General features: G+C 40.0%; 1 long non-coding RNA gene across 1 annotated transcript in view; it reads left to right on the top strand.

Annotated features, from left to right (window-relative positions):
• The window catches only part of LOC134345217 (uncharacterized), a 42,687-nt gene extending 30,534 nt beyond the window's left edge, over positions 1 to 12,153 (top strand). Inside the window, exons 2-3 of the long non-coding RNA XR_010017639.1 lie at positions 5,093 to 5,202; positions 11,385 to 12,153. This is a non-coding gene — a long non-coding RNA (uncharacterized LOC134345217). The remainder of the gene's footprint in view (positions 1 to 5,092; positions 5,203 to 11,384) is intronic.
• The last annotated feature ends 1,768 nt before the right edge of the window (positions 12,154 to 13,921 follow it).

Below are 13,921 nucleotides of genomic sequence, written 5' to 3'. Positions count from 1 at the left end.
GGCTTTAGAAATCGTGGACACACTGGTAATCATTTTCCAATGTTCTATAGATTCAGGATCAGTTCCTGTGGATTGGAGGGTGGCTAATGTTGTCTCTCTCTTCAAGAAGGGAGGAAGAGAGAAAACAGGGAATTATAGACCAGTTAGCCTGACATTGGTGGTGGGAAAGATGCTGGAGTCAATTATAAAAGATGAAATTACGACACATCTGGATAGCAGTAACAGGATTGGTCCGAGTCAGCATGGATTTACGAAGGGGAAATCGTGCTTGACTAATCTTCTGGAATTTTTTGAGGATGTAACTATGAAAATGGACAAGGGAGAGCCAGTGGATGTAGTGTACCTGGATTTTCAGAAAGCCTTTGATAAAGTCCCACATAGGAGATTAGTGGGCAAAATTAGGGCACATGGTATTGGGGGCAGAGTACTGACATGGATTGAAAATTGGCTGGCTGACAGAAAACAAAGAGTAGCGATTAATGGGTCCCATTCGGAATGGCAGGCGGTGACCAGTGGGGTACCGCAGGGTTCAGTGCTGGGACCACAGCTGTTTACAATATATATTAATGATTTAGATGAGGGAGTTAGAAGTAACATTAGCAAATTTGCCGATGACACAAAGCTGGGTGGCAGTGTGAAGTGTGAGGAGGATGTTATGAGAATGCAGGGTGACTTGGACAGGCTGGGTGAGTGGGCAGATGCATGGCAGATGCAGTTTAATGTGGATAAATGTGAGGTTATCCACTTTGGTGGTAAGAACGGGAAGGCAGATTATTATCTAAATGGAGTCAAGTTAGGGAAAGGGGAAGCACAACGAGATCTAGGTGTTCTTGTACATCGGTCACCGAAAGCAAGCATGCAAGTACAGCAGGCAGTGAAAAAAGCTAATGGCATGCTGGCCTTCATAAAAGGGGAATTGAGTATAAGAGCAAAGAGGTCCTTCTGCAGCTGTACAGGGTCCTGGTGAGACCACACCTGGAGTACTGTGTGCAGTTTTGGTCTCCAAATTTGAGGAAGGACATTCTTGCTATTGAGGGAGTGCAGCGTAGGTTCACAAGGTTAATTCCCGGGATGGCGGGACTGTCATATGTCGAAAGATTGGAGCGACTGAGCTTGTATACTCTGGAATTTAGAAGGCCGAGAGGGGATCTTATTGAAACATATAAGATTATTAAGGGATTGGACACGCTGGAGGCAGGAAGCATGTTCACGCTGATGGGTGAGTCCAGAACCAGAGGCCACAGTTTAAGAATAAGGGGTAGGCCACTTAGAATGGAGTTGAGGAAAAACTTTTTCACCCAGAGAGTGGTGGATATATGGAATGCTCTGCCCCAGAAGGCTGTGGAGGCCAAGTCTCTGGATGCTTTCAAGAAAGAGATGGATAGAACTCTTAAAGATAGCGGAATCAAAGGTTATGGGGATAAGGCAGGAACCAGATACTGATTGTGGATGATCAGACATGATCACAGTAAATGGCGGTGCTGGCTCGAAGGGCCAAATGGCCTATTCCTGCACCTATTGTCTACTGTCTTTGCATTTTTAATTACTCTCCTTGCTACTGCTCTTTCCTTTTTATACTCCATAACATTATCTAACACTGGGTACTTAATTTCCTGTAAGCTCTATTTCTGTTTCTTACTGCTATATCACAATTTTTTATTCCACAATGGAACTAATGCTCGAGCCTTAGGAACATTCTGTAGTGGAATAGTCAACTGAGCAACTTTATGAATTATAGAACAGAGGGATTCGTTCCAATCGTCTATGGAGCCCTCGCTATCAATCTCTTCTATTATATCCACAGCTTTCTTTTGGTACTCATCCCAATGGGCCAAAGAAAAATTATACCTGGGAGCCCTCTCCTCAACTTCTACTATCAAATTTCTACCAAATCTACATAATATAGGATAGTGATCACTTCCTAGTGTGTAACTGTCCATAACATCCCATTCCCCGACCCTGGCTAAGTTTGAGGAAGTGATTGATAAGTCTAGGTGACTACAAGTATTCTTTACAATATTAAATCTTGTAGGCCTTCCGTCATTTACAAGTACCATGTTGTATTTATCCAGAAACTCCTCTACTACTGCTCCAATACTATCTTTACTTTCACTACCCTATATAGGATCATGGGCATTGAAATCTCCAACCCAGATTACTGGGGATCTTACCTTATTCATAATTTCATCCAAAACTGATAACATCATCATATTACATGGATTATAAAAGTTAATCAAAGTTGTTTGACCACGAGAGCTCCAGACCTCCACAGCCACATTTTCAAGGTTAGATTTAAAATCAAGTCTTCTGAACTGGAGTCCTGTTTTTATGAAAGTTGCACACCCTCCATCAGATTTACCCATTCTGTCAACTCTCAAACTATCATATCCAGGGATCACAAAATCTAAACGAGGCTTTAACCGATCAAATCAGGCTTATCTTTAAAAGTTCCAACAAATCTTTTTAATTCTTGACTATTTGCAATTAAATTTCTTGCATTCCATTGTAATATTAAAAACATCCAAATACTAATTATCGGCCTCTTCATCCACATAAATCTCCTCCGTACTTTCTGACCCCGACAACTGGAAAGTATTCAGTGATTATTTGTCTGTTATATACTCATGTAGTTTTTCAAGTAAAACTTGTTTCTTATCAAGAAATCTCTCTGCAGCTCCAACAACTACTTTTATCATATCTGACCTCTTGGTTGTAGTTTTAGCCCTGGCCAGTACATCAACAACAAACGATGCCAAAAAACTCTTTAGTCATCAACAACATGTCTGAAGGAACCATAGTCTGAGAACGCAGAATGTGCTGACTCCCCATCGTTCCAATCTTTTCTTTACTTATCTTTTGCTCTCTATTCCACTTTCTTTACTGCCTCAGCATATGATATTTTTTGTTGGTTACTAACAACCTGAATCTGCTTTGCCTTGATAAAATACTCACATCCTCTGAACGCCGCTACACATTCCCCTCCACAGTTGCTGCATTTAGGTGCCGCTGCCTTACATGATCCTCTGATATCATGATATAATGATCCTCTCCACATTTCACACATCTTCTTTCACCTCGGCATGAACCAGCAACGTGTCCAATTATAACAGCGCAAGGGAGGTCTAATATATTCTCTAACTTGATAAGGCATGCTCCCAAGATAGACTCTAGTTGGAAGAACGTCACCTGCAAAAACCAGTAGGACAAGAGAATCCCAATCACCCCCTTCTCTCGATTTTAATCATTTGGCTTCAATCACTCAACCACCTTTAATATTGTCCAAAATTTCCTTTTCAGTCATGCTCGACCAAGTACCATACACTACCCCCCAACTCCCTTCCTTTTTTTCGGAGTAATACACTCCACTTTCACAAGCAATTTTTCCACCGTTTTAGCACTGCTATATTAGTCAACATCTTTGCAACAAATTTTCAGCAATCCGTTAGACAAAATCTTGGCCTGGAATCCTTTATCTATTTGGTTCTCTAATGCTGCTGCCACTTTCAAAGGATTAAGGGCTCTAAATCCTCCTTCCCCTTCCTTCTGATCTTTAATTTTATACAGAACTATAAATTCCTCCAAGTCACCCATTTTCCTCAATTTGTTGTCCCCCATTACATCGGGTCTTTCACTTGATGCATCCCTTTTTTGGCTACCTTTACTTCTGGAGTATTCCACAGTCTCCCACCCTCCTCCTTCAATCTCAACCGCCCCCTCCCCCCTTTGCAGCCATAGGCTACAAACTAACCCTTTCCAAACTACTAGGCGGAATAAAGGGGAAGAAAATAAATTAATAAAATACGTAAAATTAAACAAACAGGCCAACCAAAAGTTAAGAGAAACTACCACTGATCCCCCTGTCTCCCAATGGCGAGCCCCGCACCAATCCCTCTGCCCAGCAATATGCAGCCTGCTCGGAGGGTGAAGTGCTTTGATTAGCACCTCGCTTCTCCTCTGCCTCTTCTGAGTGCCGTTATCGGCGTTCTGATATGATGCAGTTTCATTAACCTCGTCACCAATTTGCTGTGTATGTGGCTGTTTACACAACAATATCAGTAATAAAAATGCTGGAGACTGGAGCTAAGTTAACAGGGGCTTTCACTTACGGAACCCGAACTGAACACATGTATACAGATCAATACGTGCCTAATAGCGGATGGTCAATAACGTGTTGCTACGACATAAAATAGTCCCATATTATACAGTCGGCTATATGGTACACCTTTCTTTAGAATATTATAGAGAAAATGCTTACAATTTTGTACCGTGGAAAATTTATTTGGGAGAGAGTAACTCCTCTTCCAATGCAAAAATCTCAAGTTATAAATGAATTTAGTTGAAGTGGGATTTTCAGAATTAACAGATGACTTAAAATAATCAAACATTAAGAAATTTAGGGAATGTGAATTTGAACATTTTTTAATGCATTGCTAATTCAAATAAGAACTGTTATTTTAAATGCTGAAGTTGTATGTCGGGTGACATAGGAGAAATATGGGATATTTGAGAAAAGAAAGTTTTGTAAAAGCATCAGAAGCATACTATCAACAAAGGTAACTGTGGTAAACAATAGATACAGGTTGTAACTGGGTTACCTGTCTGGACATGCCTGGACATGCCCCTCTGCTGACTGCTCCTGTGGCTCCTCCCACAGACCCCTGAATAAAGGCGATTGTGTCACTGCTCCTCCCTCAGTCCAGGACAGATACTCAGCATGCACGTTGGTCCATTTACTGTTAATAAAAGCCTTTCAGTATTTACTCTACTTTCAGTCTTTTGGAGTAATTGATAGTGCATCAGTAACAGAGCAAGAACCGTGAACCTATTCAACTGGGTAGGATTTAATATTATTGAGTTTATTGTATCATCTACTTGATTAATGTTAGAAACTAATTTTAGTTCCTCAATGATCAACGAAAGTTGAATAAACTGAAGGCTCAAACTAAAATGAAGTCAATTGATTCTTTTTCCTCTTGTTCTCTTTCATTATCACATTGGATCAAGGTCCTGGCTTCATATTCACTTTAACAGTGGGATAAATGCAAGTTCAAAGTATGCACTGTATATGTCACCATGATTCATTTTCTTGTAGACATTCATTGTTGAACGGAGAAATACAATCAAACCAATGAAAAACTACACACAAACCAAAACTGACGAACAATCAATGTACAAAAGGAAAACAAACTGAAAATAAAATAAGTAAGTAATATTGAGAACATAAGTTGTAAAGTCCTTGAAAGTGGGTCCATAGATTGTGGAATCAGTTCAAAAGTAAGTGTCAGTATCCCTGCTGGTTCAGCAAACTGATGTCTGAAGGGTAATAACTGTTCCCTAAACTGGTGGTGTGGGATCTACTCTCCAATGACAATAATGAGAATTGCACTCACAGCATATCTATAGAAGTGTGTCAAGACAACCTTGTGTAGTGTTAGATAAACCAGTTAACGTATGTGAAAGTTTGTTAGATTTTGAATCAAAGTTATTGATGTAAATTACAAACAGTGGAGATTGCAACACTGAATGGCAACTGGCTCTTCCTGTAAATCCCTGACCAATCATTCATTAAATCTTTCTCATTTCCTACCAGAGATTTCTTACATTCTTGCAATAGACACAAAACAAGCTTTTGTTTCTAAAACTGGTGCTCTCTATTTATTGGAGCACAAATCTAGTTTGAATAGTTACGACAACCTTTGTTAAACCTTTACCGATAAGGAGTATTATTTGTAATGCTTTTCACTTAAAGAAAAAGAATATTCTCAGAATCAGATTTGATACCACTGGCATATGTTATTAAATTTGTTAACTTTACAGCAGGAGTACAATGAAATACATGATAAATAAATACAGAGAAAAAAACTGAGTTACATTGTATATACACTGTATGTCTATTAAATAGTTGAGTTAAAGAAAGTAGTACAAAATAGTAGAAATAAAAAAGTAGTGAAATAGTGTTCATGGCAGAGGGGAAGAAGCTGTTCCTAAATCACTGAGTGTGTGCCTTCAGGCTTCTGTACCTCCTACCTGATGGCAACAGTGAGAAGACGGCATGTCATGGATGGTGGGGATCCTTAGTGATGGATGCTGCCTTCCTAAGGCACTGCTCCTTGAAGATGTCTTGGCTACTACGGAAGCTGCTACACGTGATAGAGCTGACTAATTTTGCAAGTTTCCACAACTTATTTCAATCTTTTCCAGCAGCCACCCCCCCCCCATACCAGATGGTGATGCACCCCATGGTACATTTGTAGAAGTTTTCAAGTGTTGGCAAATAGTTAACACATGGAATCTCCTCAAACTCCTAATGAAATATTGCCACTGTCTTGGCTTCCAGGTTAGGGCCTCAGAGATATTGATAACCAGGAACATGAAATTGCTCACTCTCTCCACTTCTGATCCCTCTATGAGGATTAGTTTGTGTTTCCTCATCTTACCCTTCCTGAAGTTCACAATCAGCTCTTTAGTCTTGCTGATGTTGACCAATGTTCTTTATTGTTTATGAGGTAAGTCATTATTAGGGAAAGTGGTTTGTTATGTTCAGACATGAGGAATTCTGCAGATGCTGGAAATTCAAGCAACACACATCAAAGTTGCTGGTGAACGCAGCAGGTCAGGCAGCATCTCCAGGAAGAGGTGCAGTCGACGTTTCAGGCCGAGACCCTTCGTCAGGACTAACTGAAAGAAGAGCTAGTAAGAGATTTGAAAGTGGGAGGGGAAGGGGGAGATCCAAAATGATAGGAGAGGACAGGAGGGGGAGGGATGGAGCCAAGAGCTGGACAGGTGATTGGCAAAAGGGATATGAGAGGATCATGGGACAGGAGGCCCAGGGAGAAGGAAAAGGGGGAGGGGGGGGAAAACCCAGAGGATGGGCAAGGGGTATAGTCAGAGGGACAGAGGGAGAAAAAGGAGAGAGAGAGAAAGAATGTGTGTATATAAATAAATAATGGATGGGGTACGAGGGGGAGGTGGGGCATTAGCAGAAATTAGAGAAGTCAATGTTCATGCCATCAGGTTGGAGGCTACCCAGACGGAAAATAAGGTGTTGTTCCTCCAACCTGAGTATTTTAATTCCACATCCCATTCCCATTCTGATATGTCTATCCATGGCCTCCTCTACTGTAAAGGTGAAGCCACACTCAGGTGATTTGGAAAGGATTGGAAATTTTGAGCATTTAGATTGGAACTGTTGATAAATTGTGAACAAGATTTCTGTTTGGATTTTTTCATCAATCAATGTGTCTTGTGAATATTAATAACATCTAGTTGGCAGAGAGGGAAGTCTTGCAGTTGACTAGATTAGTTTTGTACACAGTCACCTGAGAAAGTTATATTTTCAGTTTGTTTTTATACTTGATTTCATTGTCTCATCGAGACAACATGGTACAATATTAATTCAGTATGCTATTAAAATTAGTTGCATAGTTAATAGGTAGAAAGAGTATTTTATAAACAGAGAGAGAGGAAAAAAACAACTTTGCAACCATAATGTGATTTACTACCTGTCTGTATCATGCAGTGGTAATAAGATGAGATGTATTGACTATGTGATGTACTCACTAATGTTATTCACTATCCCTTTACAAGTCCATACTGAAACATAAATCAATAGAAAATATTAATTTATAGGAATATTAAGTAACTGAAAATTACATAATTCAATTTTAGAAAATTGCAAACCAGAAGTGCCCAAGTCAGAATTCTTACCAATTAGTTTTTAAGCATCAACTTTGCGAAATATTCTTCCAGGAACACGGAGAACCTTAGATCTTATGCCTCTATTATTTCTAATACTAACACAATTCCTCTTGAACTTTATTAAACTCTGGCATGACCAACTGATTCTCTGACAATCTGACTATAGTATTTCATAGCTCTGGGTTCAAGCGAAAGACTTTACGGTGCTGTTTTCTATCCTTTCAGTTCTTCAACTGCACAACATTAAAATCTTTGCACACTTAAACACTTGAATGCACATTTTTCGTGTTTGCAACAAAACAATTAGTCATACTCCTTCTGTGTGAAATGATTAAAAGCATAAGATATAGTCGGAGAATTAGGCCATTTGGCTCATTGAGTCTGTTTTGCTGTTTCATCATGGCTGAAACACTTTCCCTCTCAGCCCCAATCTCCTACTTTCTGCCCTTTCTGTTCACACCCTGACTAATCAAGAATCCATCAACCTCTGCCTTAAAAATACCACAGACTTGGCCTCCACTGCGGTCTGTGAGAGTACATTCCACAGATTCACTACTCCCTGGGTAAAAAAATTCCTCTAAGATGTTCTAAAAGGTCTCCCCTCAATTTTGAGGCTGTGGTCTCTGGTTCTGGATATCCCCACCACAGGAAACACCCTCTCCACATCCACCCTATCTACTCCTTTTAACATTTGGTAGGTTTCAATGAGAATTCCAACAGATTGGTCAGGAAAGATTTTCCCTTGAGGAAATCACGCTGACTACAGCCATTTTATCATGTGCCTCCAAGTACTCTGAGACCTCATCCTTAATAAACTACTCCAACATCTTCCCAACCACTGAGATCAGACTAAGTGGCCTATAGTTTACTTTCTTTGGCCTCTCTCCCTTCTTGGTCCAGTAGTTAGAAGCAAGAAGGTATGGATAAGGGAAGCACAGAAGCGCTTACAGGACGGCTTTGAAGTGGAATGGACTGTATTCAGGGATTCATCTTCAAACCTGGTTGAGAATGCTGCAGCTGTAACTGACTTAATTAAAAACTGTGTGGATGAGTTTGTGCCCACAAAGACTTACTGTACATTCCCAAACCAAAATCCATGAATAAACCAGGACGTATGTTATCTGTTGAAGGCTAGATCTGTGGCATTGAAGTCTGATGACCTATGTCCGTACCAAAAAAAGGTATGATTTGCAGAGGGCTATTTCAAGGACGAAGAGACAATTTTGACCGAGGTTGGAGGCAACATCAGATGTACGACAACCCGGGCAGGGCTTGCAAGACATTACATCTACAAAGCAAAACCCAATAGCATGAATGGCAGCAATGCTTCACTACCAGATGAACTCAACAGCCTTCTATATCTGCTTTGAAAGGGAGAACACAACTATAGCTGTGAAGATCCCTGCTGCACCTGATGACCCAGTGATCTCTGTCTCAGAGGCCGATGTTAGGCTGTCTTTAAAGAGAGTGAACCCTCGCAAAGTGGATGGTCCTGATGGAGTACCTGGTAAGGCTCTAAAGACCTGTGCCAACCAACTGGTGGGAGTATTCAAGGACATTTTCAACCTCTCACTGCTACGGGTGGAAGTTCCCACTTGCTTCAAAAAGGGAACAATTATACCAGTGCCTAAGTTGAATAACGTGAGCTGCTTAATGATTATTGCCCAGGAGCACTCACATCTACAATGATGAAATGCTTTGAGAGGTTGGTCATGACTAGACTGAACTCCTGCCTCAGCAAGGACCAGCACCCGTTGTAATTTGTCTATCACCACAATAGGTCAATGTCAGATGCAATCTCAGTGGCTCTCCACCTGGCTTTAGACCACCTGGACAACACAAACACCTATGTCAGGATGCTGTTCATTGACTATAGCTCAGCATTTAATACCATCATTCCCACAATCCTGATTGCGAAGTTGCAGAACCTGGGCCTCTGTATCTCCCTCTGCAATTGGATCCTCAGCCTCCTAACCAGAAAATCACAATTTGTGCGGATTGGTGATAACATATCCTCCACGCTGACGATCAACACTGGTGCACCTCAGGGGTGTGTGCTTAGCCCACCGCTCTACTCTCTCTATATCCATGACTGTGTGGCTAGGCATAGCTCAAATACCATCTATAAATTTGCTGATGATACAACCATTGTTCATTTTGGGTACTAGCCTAAAAAGTACCCAGGACACCTTCAGGGAGCAGTGTCTCAGAAAGGCAGCGTCAGTTATTAAGGACCTCTGAGGTGCTGAAGCCTGAAGGCACACACTCAGCGATTCAGGAACAGCTTCTTCCCCTCTGCCATCCGATTCCTAAATGGACATTGAACCCTTGAACACTACCTCACTTTTAAAAATATATATTATTTCTGTTTTTTTGCATGATTTTTAATCTATTCAATATACGTATACTGTAATTGATTTATTTATTTATCATTTTTTCTTCTTCTATATCATGTATTGCATTTTTACTGCTGCTGCTAAGTTAACAAATTTCATGGCACATGGTGATAATAAACCTGATTTTGATTCTTGAAGAGTGGAGTAACTTTTGCAATTTTCCAGTCTTCCAGAACCATTCCAGAATCTAGTGATTCTTTAAAGATGATCACTAATGCCTCCACAATCTCTTCAGCACCCTAGGAAGTACACCATCTGGTCCAGGTGACTTATCTACCTTCAGACCTTTCAGTTTCCCAAGAATATTCTTTCTAGTAATGGTAACTTCACACACCTCATGACCCTGACACCTGAAACTTCCACCGTACTGCCAGTGTCTTCATCAGTGAAAACAGATCCAAAATCCATCATCCCTACCAGTGTTTTTTCCCAATCAATTCTGGCCAACTCCTTTTTCGTGCCACTGTAGTTCTCTTTACTCCACTGTAATACTGATATATATATATGTCTTTAGTTTCTCCTTCTCAAATTTCAAGGTGAATGTGATCATAATATGGTCACTTTCTCCCAAATGGTTCTTTTACCTTAAGGTCTCTAATCAATTCCAGTTCATTGCCCAACACCCAATCCAGAATAGTTGATCCCCTAGTGGGCTCAACCACGAGCTGCTCTAAAAAGCCATCTTGTCGGCATTCTAGAAATTCCCCCTCTTGGAATCCAGAACCAACCCGATTTTCCCAATATACCTGCATATTGAAATCCCCCATGACTGTTCTAGCATTGCCCTTTTCGGAGGCATTTTCTATCTCCTGTTGTAATTTGTAGATCACATCCTTACTACTGTTTGGGGTTCTGTGTATAACACCCATCAGGGTCTTTTTACCATTGAAGTTTTTATATATATTTAAAATATTACTGCAGTATTAAATACACAACACTTCTGTATTTACCATTTGTATTATTTCAATTTACTCTTCACAAAAAAACTGTCACTGCTGTTTCTATAAACATTAACTTTGCTGGAACAAAGGAAGAATAATCAAAACAGTAGAGAACAGAAAGGTGGTTATAAAACTAATAGTCAAAAAGGATTATAGATAGAGTGATAAGGAGCAAAGAAAGATAAGTAGAACTACTTGATGAGAGGTCATATCACAAGTAGGCAGCTAAGTTCCAAAGGTTTTGTTCTCTGTGTCTGATGGCACAAACTGTAAAATGTTATGATAAAAGTGGTGATTGGTTCAACTATTATAGTCCCTTTCTTGCCTTGTACTCCTTTTCTTTTCCAAGGATCGTCATCTTATTGAAGCTTAAATTCCTGAGATCCTGAGAGGTCCTGGTGGCATCTCCCGTGGCCTGTAAGGTCAAAGGGGAGGTTTCAGATAAAGAGTGATCCACCCAAGCCCTCAACCATGAGCTGCTGGAAGTTGATGACACATCATAATTGCAGTGAAGCTGGAAGAAGGGTCTCCTGTCTTCTTGGATGCCATTCACTGGACCCTGACCTCGATTTGACAGTGATCGTATGGTGGCTGGTCGTGTGTAAGTTAAATAAATGCCTCCATGAAGGGAATAATCCCTTGGGAGAGCAACATCCTGGACTCGAGTAATTGCACTTCTACTACTGCTGCTCCCTTGTTAAAATGATAATGTTAAACATTCTCTTCAGCAGAGCTTTCATTTTAGTTCGGAACTTGTAGAATATTTGGAGAAATTGTATGTAGATTCCTGTAGATTGCACGGTCTGTCAGAATGAAGTAAGTTGGGGAAGTCTTTTCAAAAAGCTGTAGCAGTGAAATGGTTACCACTACATGTACAGATTTGTAAATAGTACTGAAATATTCAAAGTCCGCATGTTCTTGACTCATTAAATTAAATCCTCCTTTTAACACATAACATTATTCAGTTCAAACATGGCTAATTTAAAAATTTTAAAAAATCACACTTTGCTTTGGTGCTTTGACTTATGAGCTTTTTCAGTCAGTACAATTAAATGTCTTACAGAGTGTTACTTTGTATTTTATGCATCAGCTTACTTATGACTCAATGGGGATTTTCCACTCTTGCTGATAATCCTGGCTAGGACAGTGGTGGAGCTAGGGGATGCAGACTGTCTGTATGTATTCTGCCCAGAAATGACCTTCAGGTCACATATCTGTCACAAGGATTAAGAGTCCAGTCAGAATTTTAACAACAGTAGTTATCAACAAATAGGAAAAGTTTCTGCAATAGATTATTGCATATCACACAATTGAAAAAAAACTCCCAGGCAGTGAGAATGCAGCACAGCTCATTTCATTTATGAAACTTTTCAACAGCAAAACCTCTTCAGGCACTTCATGGTGCTACAATATATTAGATGTACACAGTGAGCAATGCTGACTCAATTATTTGATCAAAGAGGTCAGGGGTGTGTATGTGAATGAGGAGTTGATCAGGGACATGGAACTCTCCTCGTAATCATTCACTGGCACTGGACCCACAAACACGAGTGAATTATTAAGTGTTTACCATGACATTCTGAAAGCAAATATAAATTCTTATGAGCAGCCCTGTGAGAGTGAGCTGGAAGAAATTGAGTTTTGGGTAACCTCAAGCTTAAGGATGCCGCATGATTGGAAGCTGACCAGATTACAGGAACATACAAGGTTTCAATTTCTTTTGTTGCAAATAAAAACAAACTTTACATCACCAATAGGACCAGCGGAGACATTGTCTGCAAATATTCTAATAGTTAGCATAACACTATCACACGATCAACAACCCAGGTTCAATTCTGCCACCGTCTGTAAAGATTTGTATGCTCTCCCAATGGGTTTCCTCCTGAAGCTCTGATTTCCTCCCACATTCCAAAGACGTATAGATCTGTAGTTTAATTGGTCACATGGGTGTAAATGGGCTGGAAGGGCTTGTTACTGCGCTGTATCTCTTAATAAATACATAAATAGAAGCCACTCATACACTGGCACAGTCATGGAAGCATTTTAAGGTTACATTTTCCACACTCTAGGCAGTTCAATGCTAACAGAAATAAATATCAACCTCAACATGATCTTTTCAATGCAATGTTATTGGCTATGTCACAATTCACTGGTAATCTTAAACATAACAGCTTGAATTCTTGTACAATTTTGATCTCCATATTGTGTGAGGGATGTGAAGACACTGGAGAGAGCCCAGAGAAGGGTGCCAAGACTCATTCCAGGTCTGTGTGATACGAGCTATGAAGAAAGGTTGATAGAATTAAACCTTTTTAGTCCAAGTAGACGTAGAATGAGAGGAGACATGATAGAAATTTCAAAATCATGAAGGGATATAAGTAAAGTGGATGCCAGCTGCTGCTACAGAATTGATCCATCATCAAGGAGACGGGACCATAGGTGGAGACTGGTTAAGGGGAGATTTCAGACTAACATCAGGAAGCATTTCTTCACACAGCCAGTTGTGGTCATATAGAACAAACTACCTAGTTGTGAGAGTAGTACCTTAGATACTTTCAAATCTAAACTTGATAGTTATTTCAACACACTATGTGAATAGAAATTTGGCAAATTTTGTTGAATCGAATGGCCTGTTGTCAAAGACTTTCTAATACTCTAATAATTCACCAAAAAAATTTAGACACATATTTTAACAGACGGGGTATATCTGAATTTATTTAAAATAAATAAAGGGATGCTCCAAATTATAGGGTAACAGAAAAATACAGCACTGCAACAGGCCCTCGTCCCATCTAGTCCGTGACAAACGATTTAGACTGCCTACTCCCATCTCCACTTAGAACTCATTATACGTGAGACAATTTTTTTGAATTACCTTTAAAAGCC

This window comes from Mobula hypostoma, chromosome 4, assembly GCF_963921235.1.
Source record: "Mobula hypostoma chromosome 4, sMobHyp1.1, whole genome shotgun sequence".
Lineage (NCBI taxonomy): Eukaryota > Metazoa > Chordata > Chondrichthyes > Myliobatiformes > Myliobatidae > Mobula > Mobula hypostoma.
This window is presented reverse-complemented; position numbering and strand designations above follow the sequence as displayed.